Genomic DNA, 19,855 nt, shown 5'->3' with positions numbered 1-19,855 from the left:
CCTTAGGAGAGTTCAAAAGTTATGCTTAATTTCATCATTTTCGCAGTATTATATCCAAGGTAAATTAGACATGAGAGCATAAGGAATAAATGAATGGTTCGATTTCTCCTACCTCTAGTAGAAGGCCCTTCTCCAGCGTCCCAACCAGAGGTTGGACACGTGTTACCTCGGGCTGCTTTTACATTGACCTCCGTACTGGTACTTGGTTTCTTCGATGCACTTCCCCCATGCTGGTCCTTCGCGCGTTTCCGAGCATCACGCTTGTATTTGGCGTTCATATATTTAGACATAGCACTGAATACACTTCCGATGGATTTCTCAATAAATGCAGTAAATGCACTCGTAGTCTCTTACCCGAGAATAATAAAACACTTCCAAGAAATGTTGCACTAGTAAAAAGACAATTTCCACGTGTTGTAACGTGCTGGAGCACGAAATCTATGTCTGTGATAGGGAACCTTCACGTTCACGAGGCATGACTGGAGAAACGCGTCTGATAATGCGGTAAAATTTTTAATGTCTTTTTGTGCAAATTATTGTACTCAGACAAAAACCTGTTTTGAATTGGATGAATTTTTAGTGAATAAACGTTAACCGGTTGTTATTCAAAGTTGGTCATGCTGATCGCAGCCTTTGCGCTGCCCCTACAGTGGGGGGGTTTACTAAATAAAGTAAAAGTAAAAATTAGACAACTACAACAGAATTTGATTGCATCCTGCACAGAATGTCTGCTTGTGTTGATGCCAGAAAATTATTAACCTTCAATTATTTTATTTGCCTTGAAAAAAGCATTTTGCGGTTCAAAATCGGTTGCTAATTACAACCTTTGAGCTGCCCTAACATTGGGGGAATTAAGATACACGGACAACATGCACTGTGGAAGCTATTTCACATTAGTAAATTCGACGGGTGCGACAGATTTTAATTGCTAGGATGCAACACAGAATGCTTACTTGCGTTGACAAAAATTATTAACTCTCAATGACTTGTTTATTTGCCTTGAAAAAGGCATTATAATTTCCAAAATTGGATTTCCTGATGGCAATCTTCATGCTGCCCCAACAGGGGGGGAATAATGGCTGTCTGGCGACACACGTTGAGAAAAACCGCGCTTCTCCTGAGACGTGGTGACCAACCACAGGGCTAGTGCTGCTGCTAAGGAAGGACGACTGCTGTTGTCGCTGCCTAGAACTATTATGAGCGGCTCCGGCTGAAACAGGCTCTTATATAGGCCAAATAGCATGTTTTAAATCGCAAGGTATATGATCCTGTCGACCGTGCTTGGGAAGCAAGCATATAACGACCAATCAGAGGTCGAATTTTTCGTTTTGACAAGGCTTGACTATTTTTAATAGTACAATAGTGTAAATAATAAAATTACAATTATCTTATTTCGGGAAGAATCTTAGAAGATTTTCCAATCTATTGCTGCAAGAACGAAGGAAATCCATCGAATACTAACCGATTTATTAGCATTTGAAATTGGACATATTTTTCACTTTTTTCGGTTTTAGATTTTCATTTCACATCCCTATGTAGCCGAACTTCCTGAGAGAAGTATTCTACTTCAAAACGACTAACTACTGGAAATAATGTATAGAATATAAGAAAACATTGTATTATTATAGCTGTAGTCTACATTTGCTTGACGAAATAAAAAATAAAAAATATACAGCCACCTCCGCTCTAATCCTGGGTAAGAAGTAGAAGAAGAAAAAGAATATAAGCAGATGAATGCTATGATAGGCTTACTTGCTCTATGACGTACTATGATATGAGCAAATTAAGATATTCGGTTATGATAAAAGATTTTGGATGCGTTCGGAGATTTATTTGAACATGTGGTCTTGAATGTAAATATGCAAAATTATGAAATGAATCAGCATTTTTTTCACGTTATTAACAATGTTACAAGTTGGTTTCAAAATTCGAACCATGGACAAAAGTGTACATTTAACAAAAAACAGTTTGAATTTAAATAAAAAAAGTGTAGCCAAAACTCTCCTGTAACCTTTCGTGAAAATGATTCTAGAGCGGGATTTTTTGCGTTACATCATTAACGGATGCTCCTCTGAGGTACATCTCTTCGATTACACAAACGCCTGCTAGGATACCATAAAAATAGTAGCAGTTTATGTAGAAGCGCTTTCGTGCGTAGACAAAATTCAAAATCTTGCAATTTTGAGTATGCTGTATCTCTGGAACGCTACATTTTGTTTTTTTTTGCTGATAAGTGATTTCTACGTAAAATCGTCTGCTAAACGTTGGCGTGGTCAAAATCAAAATCGAAGAGGGGGTATTTTGAGGAAATTGCAAATTAAGTTTTGAATCGAAAAAAATGCAATGCTGGCAACACTGCAGAAAAAAATTGATCACGTAGTTCGATTCTACATCTTAAACCCTTCAAAATGATATGTCAATATCACCTGTAGCTCTACAGGGTCTCGAGATATTCACAAAATAAAAAAGGTATTTTGCTAAATTCGCAAAAAGTGGAGGCAGTTCCCATTGGCCGAGGGGTCCACCAATCGGTACAACACTTTGTACTTATAAGTTCCGGCTCACAATACATCGACTCACAAATTTTGCTCGAAATCGGAGATGGTCGATGCATTTCCTCGGACACTTGACATGGAATGACCCATATGCAACCTTGGTTTCGAAACAGTGATTTGTGGTGTATTTTTACATTCACCCGAAGAAGTTGAAGAAATTGTTTAGAAGACATGGCAGCAAGGTTAACGTAGAACTACGTTTACCTATCTTATGTCAACGTATTTCTCGGAATTGGTTTGGGAATCCGATCGATATGTTCTTATGTTGACTTTTTTGAAAGGAAAAAGAAAAGAAATTGTGTTAAATATCTAATGTTAAACTCATTTGATTTGTTTTATCGTTTTCTGTTGTATCTGCTGGCTAAAAACAACTAAAAATTTGGGTTTTTCTACTGCTGTCGAAAAAGGTGGATGAACTTAAAGAAAAACTGATTTATTTCTCATGAGGATACATTGAATATAATCGAAAAAATGAACAATTGAAAAAGGTCCGTTATCGGCCTCCCGACGAAGCTTTCTTATGATACTGGAACAAGAGCGTTGTACGGCCTTCATATCGACTTTTCGAATGCATCTATTGATTCTACCAATCAACTGTTTGCAGTTCGTTGATCTCCAGTTATGTTTTGCACTAAATAAATCTAAAGCCCCAAAAAATCTTCGATTGGACTTTGAGGTAGATTCGTTGGGTTGCTTATTTGAGGTACAAGTGGAGTCGAGTGGTTGTTCAGAAATGTTTGTGTTTTTTTTTTGACGTAATGACGTTTTGGAAGAAATAAAATTGAAATTTTGTTCAAACATTCGTCCTGGTATACATTTTAATTGATAGCCAAACCAATAGTCCAATAGGAAAAAATCTTTTCCCGTCCACTACGCCAGCGGTTCTCAACCTTTTTTGTCTGCGTACCCCTTGGTGATATTTCTCAAATCAATTGTACCCCCTGGCTCGGTTTGCTATCGCAGAGTGAGAGAGATTAGGGATGGATCATGTTATATTAACTCATAAACAAAACAAAAAATACTGGCATAAAGAGGAGGGGGAGAGGGATATATTATTTCTCTCTTACATATACATTAATTCTCTCTGAGCGTGTTTGTTGTGGAGTAAAAGAGTATCAAAAACCCAAATTTTTAGTTGTCACCCGTTAGCAGCCGAGGAAACAATAGAAAGAGAGTAATTCCACACGTCATTCAAATGGCAATGTCCAATAAAGAGATTTCTCCAATTATGAGTTGTGCAAGTTTTGAACGAAAACGACGATATGCCAATTTTGCGACATTTTGTTCGTTATTTGTTTTTGTTTCTTACTATGACGCTTACAGTTCTTAGCACATAGCACTTAGCACTTTGTTTTTTGATAGAAAACTCACGATTACCGTTCGTAGTCAGATGTAAAAACTCATTTTTAATTCTTCAGTTAGAAACATGTGTTAGTCCTTAAAAGAACGGTCCGCTATGGAAGACAGTGAGATATTTGAAATCACCACCACTGCTTGCTGCTGGTGCATCCAGTTTGCAAAAAATCAACCTTTTGCTACTGTGATCGGATATACCGCTGCTACTGCTATCCGCCACTACTGCTACCCACTGCTGCCGTCCGCTAGTAAACTGACTGGTTTGATCAGAAGCAAGCTCTTATATAATCCAACGAGTCCATTCCCGGTTGACTAAGTATAATATTTAAAAATTTGACGGCCTACAGATTTTGATTGCCAACACCCCGTTTCTGTGTTGCCAAAATAAGGCAGCTTTTCGCTGGAGGAAGTGCTGGCCAATCTAGTTATCGCTGATGCTGCCACTAGTAAGATAACAGCTCTCAAGGGAACAAATCTTGGCATTGTTAAATCATTTTGTTTCTCTTAGTAATCTGAATATATTTTTATTATTTGTATTGACAACAAGACAAATCATTCTCAATTTTTGTTCCATTATCATACCTACATTTACTGTCGTAATTAAAATATTTGTATATAGAAAATTGGGTTATAGGATTTGGCTGACCTGAAAACTGTACATCAATCATGTTATTGTTTTGTTTACTCGGATACCGCACAAAAAAAAGTAGTGTGCGCTACCGCTATCGCACAGAGGCAGCGGAAATCGGTTCACTTTGATCCCCTATATATGTTGCCATAAGACGTAGTTATACGTCAAAAATATTCCCAAATATCATCAGATCTCAAAATTGGACATTGAAAAAAAATTTATTTCAAAAATATAATGAGCTGGTAACTTATTTTGAAAAGACGAAATTTTTAAGCTCTACCGATAAACAGAAATAAAATTTATCAGAGCTTTTTTCAAAAAACATGTCCTAAAAATACATTCTCTAATTAGTTTTTCGTTACCACAATATATCGTCAAGCCTCATTTTCAAGGAACGTTCAATTGAATTATAAAAATATGTTGTTTTCCATATTTGAGTAAATTCAATTTCAAAACGTTTATAAAACCTAAATTAATCCACCTAGCGGTGAGACCCAGCCTTTCTCATTCAATTTTTTATTTGTAAAAATAGATTTACATTAACGCTTCAATCAAATAAATGTATATTCACTCTTTAGTTTCTAAAATATTGATGTTGTAATCTTTACATATTAAAATGCAGTCAAGTCTGTCTGTCTGTCTGATCCATATAGGCCCGAAAACTACCGAACCGATTGACGTGAAAATTTGTATGTAGGGGTTTTTGGTGCCGATAAAGGTTCCTATGATAGTTTGAGACCCCTCCCTCTTCTGGAAGGGAGGGATCCCATACAAATTAAACATAAATTTCTGCACAACTCAAGAACAAACCGAGCAAATGAAACCGAATTTGGCATGTGGATGTTTTAAGGGGTAACTAATATGTCCATAATAGTTGAATGAAACACAAATTTGTGCACATCTCGAGAACTAATCAACCAAATGGAACAAAATTTGGCAGGTAAATGTTTTAGTGGTAACAAATATGTACATAATGGTTTGAAACCCGACTCCCTCTTCTATAAGGGATGGATCCCAGGAAAATGAAACACAAATTTCGCAGAGCTCAAGAACCAATCAAGAAAATACAATCAAATTTGGTATGTGAATGTTTTCAGAGGTAACAAATATGTCCATAATGGTATGACGCCCCTTCCTCTTCTGGAAGTACATGTTTCTTCACAAATTTTTGCACATCTCGCGAACTAATCGACTACATGGAACCATATTGGCAGGTGAATGTTTTTAGTGGTAACAAATATGTTCCATAATCGACCTTAGACAACATTTTGGATTGTAAGATGGCAACTTCCGGTTTCTGGAAAACAGCCGAAAATGGCCGATTTCCACCCACCGGATCTAAAATAATACACAGGAGCTAAAATCGACCACAGATAGCATTTTAAATTCTAAGATGGCGACTTCCGGTTTCTGAAAAAAGCAGAAAATGACCAAATACCACCCAATATGAGTTTTTCTTTAACCAGTATGCCGTTCAAAATCTAGAAATTGTCTCCAAATGCCATTATGAAATCCAAAATGGCAACTTTCGGTGTCAGAAAAACAGCGGCAAATGATCAAATACCATTCAATATGGGTATTTCCGGAACCGTATAATGCACTGGAGCCACAAACCGACTTCAGACAACATTTTGAATTGTAAGATGGCATCTTCCGGTTTCTGGAAAACAGCCTGAAATGGACGATTCCCATTAAATATTAATATTTCTGGAACCAGAAAGATGCACAGAAGCTAAAAATTGATCACAGACACAATCTTGAATTTTAAGATGGTGACTTCCGGTGTCTGGCAAACAGCCGGAAATGACCAAATACCATTCAATATGAATGTTTTTGGAACCAGAATTACGCCCAGATGACAGAAATTGATTTCACAGGCAATTTTAAAGTCCAAAATGACGACTTTCGGCTTCTGAAAAACAGTCCAAAGTGACCAAATATCACCCAATATGAGTTTTTCTTTAATCAGTAACCTAAATACTATTTTGAAATCCAAGATGGCGACTACCGGTTTGTGAAAAACAGCCTAAAATAAACAAATACTATCCAATATGAGTATCTCTGGAACCAGAATGATGCAAGGAGCATTCAGGCACCATTTTGAATTGCTAAATGGCAACTTATAGGCAACAGTCGGAAATGACCGAATAATACTCAATATGGATATTTCCGTAAACGTGATGATGCATAGAAACCAAACATTGACCCTGGACACTATTTTGAATTTGAGGACGACAACTTTTAGTTTCTGGAAAACAACCAAAAATACCTCCCAATACGGGTATTTCCGGTGTCAGATTGATGCCAGAATGTCTGCTGATAATGACAGAATACCACCCAATATGAATATATTCAGAATTAAGGCGATGTAAAGAAGCCAAAAGACGAGGATGTTGTCATTTCGATAAAACCAATCATTTCAAACGATTTGTTATTTGACTTTGATCATATCCTATGGCCGATTCGTCGTGCATTTGCAGACTTCAAACAAACCGCAAGGAATCAATGAACTTGGAATATATAATATATCGATCAAAGCAGGTATAGTTTTAAATAGTCTTTGAATTTCTCTTCTTTCCATAACTTTTGAGCCACATATCAAATTGTTATGAAGTTTGTTATTTGTAAGTTTGAGAGATGACTCGTTCGTATGACACTAGTTATGTTCAAATAAGTCATGTAATCTTTGAGATAATAGACTTTCGTTGTTTTATTAACAATTTAATACATAACGGTTACTTAAGTTCGATTATAATCAAATGAAATGGGAACGTGTAGGGCAGCCAAACTTTGAAACCACGTGTTCAATCATAATTCATCAGTTAACCCTTAACGGGCTAGTAATATCTAGTAATCTGATAATAATAATCAAATCGGTTGTGTAGATTCTGAGATAATTAAGTTTCGTGATTTTCACAAGTCGGCACATTACAAATGAAGTTACAGTTAGATTACAGTAAAATTCAATAGGGTCTTCTGAGGCAGCTAGACCATTCATTTGACACTAATTTTGTGGAAATCGGGTCGGCCATCTCTGAGAAAAGTGAGTGAGTCCAAGTAGTCTTCGGAATATGTTCCTTTGCATAGCTGGATTTCACATTTTTAAACATAACAGGCAAAGTAATAGTCCGACTGCAAAACAAATCAATAGGGTCTTATGGGGCAATTAGACCTTCCATATGACACTGATTTTATGAAAATCGGTACAGCCATCTCTGTGAAACATGAGTGAGATTAAACAGTCTTCAGAACACGTTTCTTTTCATAACTTTTGAACCACAAGTTCAATCTTTATGAAATTCAAAACTTGAGGGTTTTCTAGGTAGCCCGTTCTTTTGAGACCAATTTTGTTCAAATCGGTTGTGTAGTTTCTGAGAAATCGATGTTTCACATTTTTAAACATAACCTCTAAACTAAAAATCCGATAACAATGAAATTGAATAGGGTCTTATGGGGCATCAAGACCTTTCATTTGCAATTAATTTAATGAAAATCGGTCCAGCCATCACTGAGAAAAGTGAGTGAGAATAAAAATCTGCACATACACACACACACATACAGAAAATGCTCAGCTCGTCGAGCTGAGTCGAGTGATATATGCCATTCGGGCCTTTGGAGCACTTTTATACTTTCGGTTTTGCAAGTGATTGCTATACCTTTCTAGGAGAAAGGCAAAAATTATAATGTTTGCCTTAAAAAGTACACATAGGCGACTTCCATGAAGTACGTCACGCAAATTTTTATCAAATTTCACTCCCCCTCTCCCGCTTGTCACATTTTGTCACACATTGACGAACAACGAGATATTTTGGAAATAAAACTATGGAGACGTATGGTGGTCAGTTATAAAATATTTAATTCAGTATATTTAAACAACATGATTGACTTTGAAGTATACACAAAGTTTTTTCCAGTAATTTCAAGCATTTTCATATAAACTTGTAAACCGCTTTTAGTAGTGCAAGATGTATAAAGAGAGAATAAATTGAATTGATGAGAAAAAAATATATCGTCTTTTATATTTTTAATGACGTTGAAATAAACTACCATACGATATCATAATTTTCCTTAAAAGACCTCTGACTTGTCGCAGAAAGATCTTGAATTGGTCAAACGGCTCAAAAGCTAAAAAAAACTTCAAAATAAAATAAATTGAATGATGACGATTCTTGCATCACACTAATTCAGAAATGAGTACCCTAAGAACCAAACAAAAAAAAAAATACGATTCTGAATTTTTCGAAGAAGAACAAGTGTGGGAACCACCCTCTTAGCACCTCTATTCTTCCCGGCGCTTTTATTTCGCTCTTCTCATCGCTCTTAACTTCCGACTACTCGATTCAATTAGAAGGTAAAATAAAACTACTTTTACTTTGAAAAGAAAATAAAATTTTACAGTAAATTGAACAAATAAGAGCAATGAGATGAATATAGGTGTTGAGACGAATATAAGAGCGGTTCTCCTATCAAAAATTTAAGCAAGATTGAAGCAAAAACAAAAATCTGAACATGAGACAGGTCTAACGACACTTTAGGTACATAAATTGCTATTTTAGACGATTTCTGACATCCGAAATAAGCTCACCACTCCAAAATTGTAATAATGTGTAATTTCCAATCATATAAAAAAGACTTTTAGGTTTTTTTCCGACTTTTGTATAGGGACCTGCCACTGTGCGTGAGTGTGTCCAAAAGTGCCTGCCAGATGGTCTCGAGATTCGATACTGACTTAACAAGCCAGTCGATGTAAGTTGAAATCCCGGCTCGGGAGAAACTTTCTGCGTCAATAGGATCGTAACGCTAGCCCCGCAATTGTATTGTACATAAACATAGTGGGCTGCGAAGTTTGTATATAATAAACATTTTGTCAAATTACGAATCTGAGTACCTAGTATTCCATGAAAATTCACAAAAATAGTAGGAGGGTGGTATCAAAGACACGACTGCATGCTTCTACGGTATTTTTCTATATTTTTTATCTAAAAATTTTCTTTGCTAAGACGTTAGAGAGCTTTGAATAATAATTAATATAATTAAAATATATGAATGACACCTTATTTATATTGGGATCTCCACTTCGCAGATATTCGAATTAGAAGAGCATTTGTTCGTAGCTTGTAATGACAAGACAAACATTTGAATTCGCGAATTCGGTAGACTCTCCCTTTCTCAGTAAACAGCAAATACGAACCAACTCGGTGTTTGAGGATCACAGCTAGCCTCTGCAAAAAAGAGCGTTTCGGGAAACGACCATTACTCCAGTAATAATTGGTATATCTCAAAATCAAACGTATTTTTTGTTACTGATAAACTGTACTTTCAGAAAAATGCCACTTTGATGCAATAAAAATGGTACTATGCACTTCAAAATTAATTCAAACTTCCCTCATTTTTCTCGGCCAAAAAGGTATATAACCCCTTAAAGGAGCAGAAAATTGTGAATTCTACCACACTAAACGAAGGCGCGGCTTATTGCTTTTAAAGTGGAATAGTATCTAAATTAAAAGAGTTAGGAGCTTGGTGTCAGAGAACAACTAGTAGAGTAGACTTCAATGTTAAATTTGGTTAGCAACAAACCCCATGTTTATCACACATTTCAGAGAGAAAATTGCTGTTAAGTTCTCAAAAATATTTGATTTCATCTTTGTTCCTTTCTAAGTGCTTCTTGTTCTCCCTAATTCGACATTTTTGAGAAACTATTGATAACGAAATTTTCTCAGCTTTCCAAGGGAACCAACAGAATTGAGCTATCTATCATACTTCTTGTGATAGACCTCGTTAAAGGTAAACATAACCGATAACTAGAAGAAGAGAATAACTCTGCAGTAGTTAAATTTTGACCATATGCGCATAATTTTTTTCATCAAATGGGGTCCTCTATCGCCCCTTAAAGGATTTGATTAAAAGTGAGGTACCTAACACCCTGTATACATCGTCATGTGATTTGTAACGACTACCTATGTGAGTAGCATTCATTAGCCTAACAAAGATTTATGAATATTTTGGAAAGTTTTTTTTTCCTTTTTAAGAAAAATACCGAAAATACCGGTTTTTTTCGCCTTTCCAATACCGGTATTTCGGTATTGAAAAAAATATCGGTTTTGAAGGTTTTTGTTCTACCGGTAAACCACCCGGAAAATCGAAATATTAGGCAACTTCAATGCACCTCGGATTTTTCTTCCCCCAAAGTTAATTTAGGGTGTAAGCTTTCAAATGAAAGTGATTTTGAAATATTCTATCGGGGAAAACTTGAACAAAATGAGTTTGATTTTTTTTCAATTTTTCCATTATTTTTACCCGTATATGGAGACGCTAGATACAACATAGGGTATGGCAACAATATAAACAATATCTGTGTGAGTGTATGTGTGTGTGTGAGAGAGATAGAGAGAGAGAGAAAGAGAGAAAGGATGGAGGGGGGGGGGGTGGAAAAACAGTGTAGTATTGTGTACAATATGACTTCTATCGATAGAAAAAAAAAACAAAATGTTTATGATAATGTGATTTTTTATTGTGGTTTTATATGTGGCTGTTATTACGTGTTAGCAACGACTGCCTTGAGAATATTCTGCCCATATCTTTCATGCATTTCAGGAAGTTAATTCATCAATGTTGTAACAAAATCGTAGTGAATAGTTTATTTATTTATTTATTTATTTATTTATTTATTTATTTTTTTATTTATTTGTCGTCAATCATAAGTAGACCATATAAATTACATTTCATTCTTATCTTACTAACCTCAAAAAAAATATTTTCTTAAGTGTAGTTTTGTTCATTGTTACATCGATTGATTCACAATATTGGTTATAACATGACATCATTCTATTAAGAGGTTCGTTTTTTCCATAGTTTGTCCGTTGATTACTGATATAAAACAAGTTTCTATTTCTTAGAGAACGAGTAGGAACATATAACTTCAAATTCGCCAAGATTTCTGGGCTGTTTATTCTCTGTGTAATTACATCGTTTATAAAAGCTACCATTGCGAACTCTCGTCGCTTTTTAAGTCCATCAAGATTTATTAACATACAACGCGACTGATAGGAAGGTAAAGGTAAAGTGGTCCAACCTAGCTTTCGTAGAGCATACAACAAAAATTTGCTCTGTACTGGTTCTATACGGTTTATATGTGTATCATGATATGGCGACCGGACTATGCTACAATATTCCAGCAGGGGCCTGACGTGTGCAACATACAATGTTTTGATGGTGTATGGATCTTTGAAGTGCAAATTGAATCTTTTAATAAATCCGAGCATATTATTGCCTTATATATAATGTTATTATTATGGTCAACAAAGGTTAATTTGGAGTCGAGCGTGATTCCTAGATCTCTTACAAGACTGCTCCTTTAAACTGTTTTCTTCTTCTTTCAATATTCCCAATAGTCTGCTCCGAACACCGTCCAAGAACTTGAACTTTGCTGCAAAGCAAAACTCCGTCACATTAAATTTGATAAGCTAACCGATTCTCGCAAAAACATGGATTTCGATGACCAGAAGTTGGCAACATCCCATCAAAATTCACTGGAACTTTGTGAATGTGTAGGCCTTACTACCCTAAGCAACTTTGCTTGGAGAGATTATAGATTAGAGAGATTATAAAAAAGATGTCTTTTAGAAAGTAAATTCAATCTAAGATTTTACACTAAAAAGAATCATTTTGAAAGCAAAAGTGATTTTGAAAAAATCGGTCATCTCAGTTTTCTTTCCAAAACAGGTTTTCAGATAGACAATTGAGTTGCCTAAAACTCTCCTGAAGTCACCAAAGTTCTCTCATTCTCAAGGAAAAAAAAAAACAAACAGATTAATTTATTGAGACTTGAACTTTTCCGTGTACGGATAGGTTTTCCCCTCAAGTTAGTAAAACTTACCATAAGTGAAACTTACCATCATTTGTTAACTTGTTTCAAATGGCTTTCGAAACCTCATGATAATGAGGATTCACAGCCAGCTCCGAAGGTTTTGTAACTATGTACTCTTGTTGCATTAATGCACTTTTTCAGGTCCCACTCGGATCAAGCAATCATAGTAAGTTTTGACAAACAAGTGCTTTTTTATATTTTTCTCTCTCTCACACACACATCCACACACACACATTGTTTATATCGTTACCATACTATATATTTCAATGTACCTGTCGTATCCATACATGGGCATACATGATCGAAACATTGGAAAAATTTTAAACTCATTTTATTCAAGTTTTCCCCGACAGAATATTTTAAAATTACTTTCATTTGGAAGCTTGGACCCCAAACTAACTTTTTGGTGAAGAAAAATCCGAGGTGCATTGAAGTTGCCTAATATTCCGATTCTGACACGGCGTGCGCCCCTGTCGAAAACCAGCCTGGTATTCGCCAACAAAGGATTCCGTTAACGGTCTCAAACTGAAGAACAGGATACGGGAGAGCACTTTATATGCGGAGTTGAGCATCGTTATGCCTCGATAGTTGCCCCAATCCAATCGATGGCCCTTCTTATAGATAGGGCATATGAGGCCTTCCAACCAGTCGTTCGGCATTTGTTCGTCCGCCCAGATCCCTAGTATTATCTGGTGGATCGCATAGTACAGCCGCTCGCTTCCCGCTTTTAGAAGTTCGGCCGGGATACCGTCCTTCCCTGCGGCCTTGCTGTTTTTCAGCTCACTAATCACCTTTTTCACCTCCTCCTGTGTTGGTGGCTCCACAGCTTGTTCGTCACTCATAATCGTCATCCTGTTCCTGCTCTGCTCATCCGACTCATCACCGTTCAATAGTGCCTGAAAATGCTCCTTCCACCTGGCTGCAACCGTCGGTTTATCAGTAAGCAGGTTGCCGTCCTTGTCATTGACCGGCACAGAGAAATTCCTGCTTCTGACTCTGTTGACAGTTCTATAGGATCTTCGCACGTCGTTTTGAGCATAGCTGTCCTCTGCGCTGGCGAGCACCTGCTCCTTGTACTCGCGCTTCTTCCGACGGTGGGTTCTATTTTCGGCAGCTCTTGCCACCCTGTACCTCTCTCTGTTCTGACGCGTAGCCGCAATGAGCATGCGGCTCCTGGCACGGTTGTTTTCATCTATCGTTCTCTGGCACTCTACATCGAACCAGCCATTAGGCTGTCTTCAACGCGTCGTACCTACCACCTCTCTCGCAGTCGTTTCGATGGATACTGCTCCACAGGCCATTTATGTCTTCCACTCCTTCCTCCCGCGGTTCTGCGATCCGTTGATCCAGCTCTCTGGCGTATTCTGCTGCCACGCCATCAGCTTTCAACCGCTGAATGTTGAAACGCGTCGTTCTCTCTGTGCGAGATTTCAGCACGTTCGACAACCGTGCGCGGATCTTACAAACGACGAGATAATGGTCAGAGTCAATGTTTGGTCCCCGAAAAGAATTAACATCAGTAACATCCGAAAAGTGCCGACCGTTAATCAGTACGTGATCGATCTGGGAGCAGGCTTCTCCCTTTGGATGCCTCCAGGTGTGTTTCCGAATATTAGATAGATAGATATGATGATAGATTTTTGGTGATTTGTGCAATTGATCTGACAATTGAGACCAACAGAGTGGAAAAGCATTCGTCCATTTTCAATCGACAGACAGTGTTGGGAACATTTGATTAGCTCGGAAAAAAGTGTCCAGCATGAAACATTCTTTAGTCTTCTAATTTTTCAATTTGTCTAAAACACTGTCAAAACAAAATCTCATGCGGTTGCCTACACGTTTGTACTAGATGAACCATAAAGTAAGCATAAAAAGAGTTGAATAATGAATTTTCCAAAAATATTTACTCATGTTATTCAACACCATTTTTTCATTCAAACTAATCTGAAAATTACTTTCACCAGACCGTTTAGTAAGACACATAATAGGAGGTCGCATGCGGTTCAGTTGGCTGTCACTGAATTCTTCATAGGCACACCTTGTTTTGCCCAGTGGGGAGTCTACTGTTTTCCCTTTTTAACAGTAGAATCCAGTCTCGGTGGTCCCTGAAATCAAAAGTTTGCTGAAGCCAATAATTGCAGTTCCGGGGGTAATCCTTCTTGCGCTGAAAACATTAATTGAGCATTGCTGTTGGTGAGAATTTTTGTTTGTGCTATTTTTCGCCTCCCTGGTTGTGCCATTTATTAGAGTGTGTTTCATTGATTTCTTACTGCTAAAGACTAACAAGGTTTCGTATTTACCTTGGTTGCAAGATTTTGTGTTAAATTGCCATAGCTAGTTATTTCAAATCTAACATATTTTTCTAATATAATTTATAAAAAAAACTGTTATTATTTTTTCTTAATTTTTTAGGACCCTGATAAATTTTATGTTGTTTATTCCAGTTGTTATCTATCTTTCGAAAAATTGTAGCGGAACTCTGAGACCCTCCGGCCTGTGTGGAATAAACACGCCAAATTTATCCCATGAAAATTATTAATCAATATTTTCTCAAGCCTGTCTTCACTCTCATTGGAGCACTAATGATTACGCCGGCACGACACAAACGCGCACTGCCGCACAAATGGCAGCCCGACTGTTTAACCGCAAAATTCCGCATCCAAAATCCCTAATCAATATGTGTACGTTCGCATGAATTAGCGCGAATCCTGGGACCCGGCCCGAAGTATTCGGCATAACTCACTCGCCTGCCATCAAACCCCAGGGGTGTTATGGCACCCCCTAGTCACATAAAACAACGTACGTGTAGCAGCAGCAGCAGCAGCAGCAGCCAGTAACGACAACAGCAGCGAGTCACCGCACAGTCCGAAACGAACTCCGAACTCCGGTGGTCTCTTGTTGTGCACGGCGGTGTTCGGCCCGGTTCGGTATACTATTGTTGCAGCCTCAGCCTGATGCTGTGTGCATGCTGCTGATCTCTCTGGGCGGAAATTATGTATTCGAATGTGTGTTTACACACACCTCACCGTCGGACGGTAATGCCACCGGAATGTTTTGTGTAGCGTAGCGAGAGCAGAGCATAGCAGAGCAAAACCGAGAATTGCCACCCCCCTCCCCATTTGCCAATTCTGTGTCGATGTCGACAACGACTTGATCCTATATGTGCATGTTGCACTATTATACGCCACTAACTAACGCTTTGTTCAGAGTCTACTTGCTAGAGTGGCATACTCGTGGGTACATGCGTAGGTATGCAGTCCGCATGGCCGGGAAGATGCTTTACCCTGAACCGTTCGGTGCCACTAAAGATAATAATACTGTAACGCCCGGTGCGCTACGTGCTAGTGTAAGTGAAAGGGGTGGTCCCACGGGAACTAATAAATATATATATTTTGATATTAATATATGTAAAAAGCAATTGCCGCTAATTAGCATTCACGTGGTTGTCATTTTGTTCACTCCCGGGAGAGTTCAGTATGAATAAATACTTGGAATCAAGCGTGCCGACTGCAGCTGTGGATGTTTTGCTGAGGTGTTTTGCTGTGGCAGTTCAGTACGGTGGCATGATGATGGTTCGACATTGTGTGATGGACGACCGTTTGTGATTCTTGTACACACAAACATAACCTTGAGCTGTCAGGTACCGCACGTCATCGGCGTGTGTTCTTTCTCGTTCGTTTATTAGGTGTTTTCAATTTTCAAAGGTAAATGTATGTTATTATATGCGGCTATATAAGTGTTACCTTAACCTACTATTTATTATTTGCATTTCTCCCGTGAAAGTTAAGCTATCCCTGTAAGACTCTAACCTCTAAACAAGATCAAACAGCTAAATTTTATATATTTCTATATAAGTATGTAACACCCTCACTCATTTTTCTTAAAAATGGCTTGACCGGTATCGACAATTTTAGTGTCAAATAAGATGTTTAGTGTTCTCATTAGTCTAAACTTTTAGTTAAAACAATATGTATAACTCAAAACAAACTGCTTTAAATGTCACTTCTATAGAACCGAAAAAGGCCGAAAATCGTTTCCACATTGAGCTCTCAACTGCGAAAAAAACGATTCTTAAAGCCGAAATCATCCTAAATTGAGTTCGGAATAGTGGAAAATGTTTCTAAAAGTAAAAAGAAAATGAAATTAAGATCAGAATAGTGTTAAGAACACTCCCAAAAACCAGAAGAGACAAAACAGGCATTGGTCCCAAGATGAGCTTAGAATAGTGAAAAAGGGTTACTAGTACAAGTGCCAAAGAGTGATTTCAAATTGATCTCAAAATGCCTAACATTCATATTATAAAACCAAAACAGAAAATGACGCTTTCAAAGGCTAAAAAGTAAATGGTCTCAAAATAAAACTCAAAATAGCAAACGAACGCTAATTAAATAAAAAGGAATCGATGAAAACGTATTTTAAAAAGCCAGCAAAGGATACAAAACGATTCCAATTTGAGTTAAAAAAATTGTAATTAAAAAAGTATCAAAAATACAATAAATGCAATCATGATTATCAAAATTTTACGTTTACCAAGTTGTCGAAATCCCGTTGTATCCTAAGCGCATGCATGGAAAAAAGCAACTCAAAAAATAGTTTTTGGCATATTAATCCCTTTATATGTGTAAGTTTATGTGTGTGTTTGTTAGTTTGTATGTATGAGTGCAAAATCTGTTATATAGTAACGTTTCGATTATAACACGTTAAAAAAGTGATCGTGTGATATATTCGAAATGTTTGCGGTAAAAGAAAGGACTTTTTTTTCAGATGGTGGTAAAAAATAACTAAGACAGAAAATTGAGTTTGATAAATTTCCCATGGAAGGTAATTATGTTAACTCACTTGCAAAAAATTCTACGCCCTTGCGAGTGGCCTTCCGGCAGTTAACCCGCATATTTATATGCGCGTAGGCATGTTTTTGAGTTCTTTCTTCGTTTTATTTATCAATTCTTCTCAGTTTTCGTGACAAGATTGTTGGAGTGGATCTTACGCTTCAGGTTTGCCCTCGATGGGACACAACTTGGGAACGTTGGGTGGGTTCGCCAACTTGGGTACTACATCGATATTCACCCGCTCCATCTCCTCTAACGATCGCTTCGAGTAATGGGCCAGATCCGGCCAAAACACGGTGTTTTGGGCCTTATGGTATTTCTTGATAAACGACGCAACTTCCGGCGGCACTTCGTGCTATAAATTACCCCGCTAAGGCCAGTCCGGAAAGTTAGGAGAGCGGCTTTGACACCCCCTTCTCGCTGATTGTCAGCCACAGCAGCACCTTTTCAGGAAGCTTGGTGTGTGAAATGAATTTCACCTTGGGATGTAAAATACGAAGTGCCCTGCCAGTCGTTGCCATCCAGGGTGTGACAGATCTCGTCGTCCATTACCACCGCCACGTCGCGATTCGCCGAGAAAATCGACTTGACCATCTTATTCAGCCGCTGCCGCTGCATCATTGCCTGCAGCTTCGAGACCAGTGGACGGGACTGACGCTTCCTGGCGTGTATGTCCATGTTCGCCAGGAACTTTTTCACTGTTTGGCCGGTTGCAGCCACTTCTTTCTTTTCTTTCTCCTTTGGAGCTTCTTGTCGCTCAGGGTCGTCGGCTGTCCGCAACCGGGCTTTCTTTCGATGCCTTGGGGCGAGACATTCCCAATATTTAATATTATAAAGTATTTATCGTTGAAATTTTGGGCACCCCTCTCTTCATATCTTAGCTCATTGACGTTAACTTATCGTTGGAGGGTTTTCAATTGACATATAAACGAGAAATATCAAAATATATCAACCAATATCGAGTAATATTATCGAAATATTTTTCGAGAAAATAAAGGTGTCTAGCCCTTAGTTCGATGCTCTGATTGTTGTCCAATAGTGCCATGTTGTAGATGCCGGAATGGGCGTATCCGATGTCCATGAACTGCTGCATGATGCCCGTTTTCGACGCGACTACAGTGTGTTGAGAAAGGCGGGGGCCTACACCGACGGCAAATAAGTGAGAATGAAAAAAAATGCAGTGCGTTGAGCCATAGATAAAAATCATTTTTCTGTTTTTTTATTTGAGTGCACTGAGAACTCACACGTGTTCACAAATATCTTTTGGATAGGAAGCAAGAACAGTCAAGTATTTTTTGACACAACTTTACGTACCGTGCAAAAAAGCGTGAAAAATCACAGGAGGGTTGTGTGCAAAGCCACGACCGCAAGGATGAAGTAGAATACTTTTACAAGAAAACCCGGCTGCTTGCGTGTCAGTCATTTTTTAATTTGTTGTTCAATTCAATATCGGATAAGATATCGATCACATTTTGGCGTTATCACTGACAGTGCGAATAAAGTATTCCTTGTGATAAAATAAACAGTGAAAAGCTGATTTAACACTCAAAACTAGACGGCTCATGTGTTGTCTAAATGAGTCAACTTTTCATTGAATGCATTTACTAGTGCCCGCTATCGCACAGAGGTTGCATTTTACTAAAGCGCCTAACTGCATCTGCTGCTATCGATGCTCAACCCGCTGCAAATAGAGGTGGGCAATCCGCTCACGAACTGATCTAAAGTGCTGGTTCTCCAATGTGAGTGAGTGATCTATCGCTCTTTTTTTAAAAGCGGTAACGCACCCCTGTAGCTGATTTTGTTGATCAGACACCGCAAGCGAGAGCCATATGAATGTTTTACACCCCAAGCGCAAAGTACGTTCAGTACGTTCTGAGACACGGAAATGAAGCCAAATATATATGTTCCAAATTTCTTGAAAGTGTAATTTGATTTAAGAGAAAATATTAACTCTTCAATTAGGTTTTTATTTCATCCTGAAAAAAAAACAATTTGTTGTTTAATTCAATGTTTGATAAGATGCCGATCACATCTTTGCGTTATCACTGGCAGTGCAAATAAAGTATTCCTTGGGGAAAATAAACACTGAAAAGCTTTCCAGAACGTTCTTTTCATTGGATGCATTTGCTAGTGTGCCTGCTATCGCTCAGAGACAGCATTTCACTAAAATGCCCCACTGCATCAGCTGGCCCTGCTCATACTGATGCTGAGACCAACGTCAACCGCTGCGCTATTCCCGTTGCCACAGTAGTGGACGCTTCCGTTGCCATTGGTATCCGCTGCCCTGCATCACTTGGTCCTGCTATGGATGCTGAGACGCGCTCCGCTATCCGTTGCCATACCACAGCTGTGGCCGTTATCCGCTACACTGCTACTGCTGCTATATCCATTGCTGCTGCTAAGGGAGGCGGAGGACTGCTTATGTTGCAGTCTAGAATCATAATGAGCGGCTTCGAGTGAAACAGGCTCTATATAAGCCAAATAGCACATTTCAAATGGCAAGGTTTATGATTCTGTCGACCGTGCTTGGGAAGCAATCATATAACGACCAATCAGAGGCCGAAGTTTTCGTTTTGACAAGGCTTGACTATTTTCAGTAGTACAATAGTTTGAAAAA

General features: G+C 38.1%; 1 protein-coding gene across 2 annotated transcripts in view; it reads left to right on the top strand.

Moving 5' to 3' along the window:
* The window catches only part of LOC129724679 (zinc finger protein 423 homolog), a 202,374-nt gene that overhangs the window by 36,352 nt on the left and 146,167 nt on the right, over positions 1-19,855 (top strand). Inside the window, exon 1 of one of the 2 annotated variants that reach the window (XM_055679769.1) lies at positions 16,024-16,113. The exons of the other annotated variant lie outside the window; for it this stretch is intronic. The gene's annotated coding sequence lies outside the window, so the exon portion shown is untranslated. Of the gene's footprint in view, positions 1-16,023; positions 16,114-19,855 lie in introns of those variants that run through there. 2 annotated transcript variants of the gene reach the window in all.

The sequence above is a fragment of the Wyeomyia smithii genome, chromosome 2, assembly GCF_029784165.1.
Source record: "Wyeomyia smithii strain HCP4-BCI-WySm-NY-G18 chromosome 2, ASM2978416v1, whole genome shotgun sequence".
In the NCBI taxonomy this organism is placed as follows: Eukaryota; Metazoa; Arthropoda; class Insecta; order Diptera; family Culicidae; genus Wyeomyia; species Wyeomyia smithii.
Note: the sequence above shows the minus strand (reverse complement) of the source record. Positions and strands in the feature narration are given on the sequence as shown.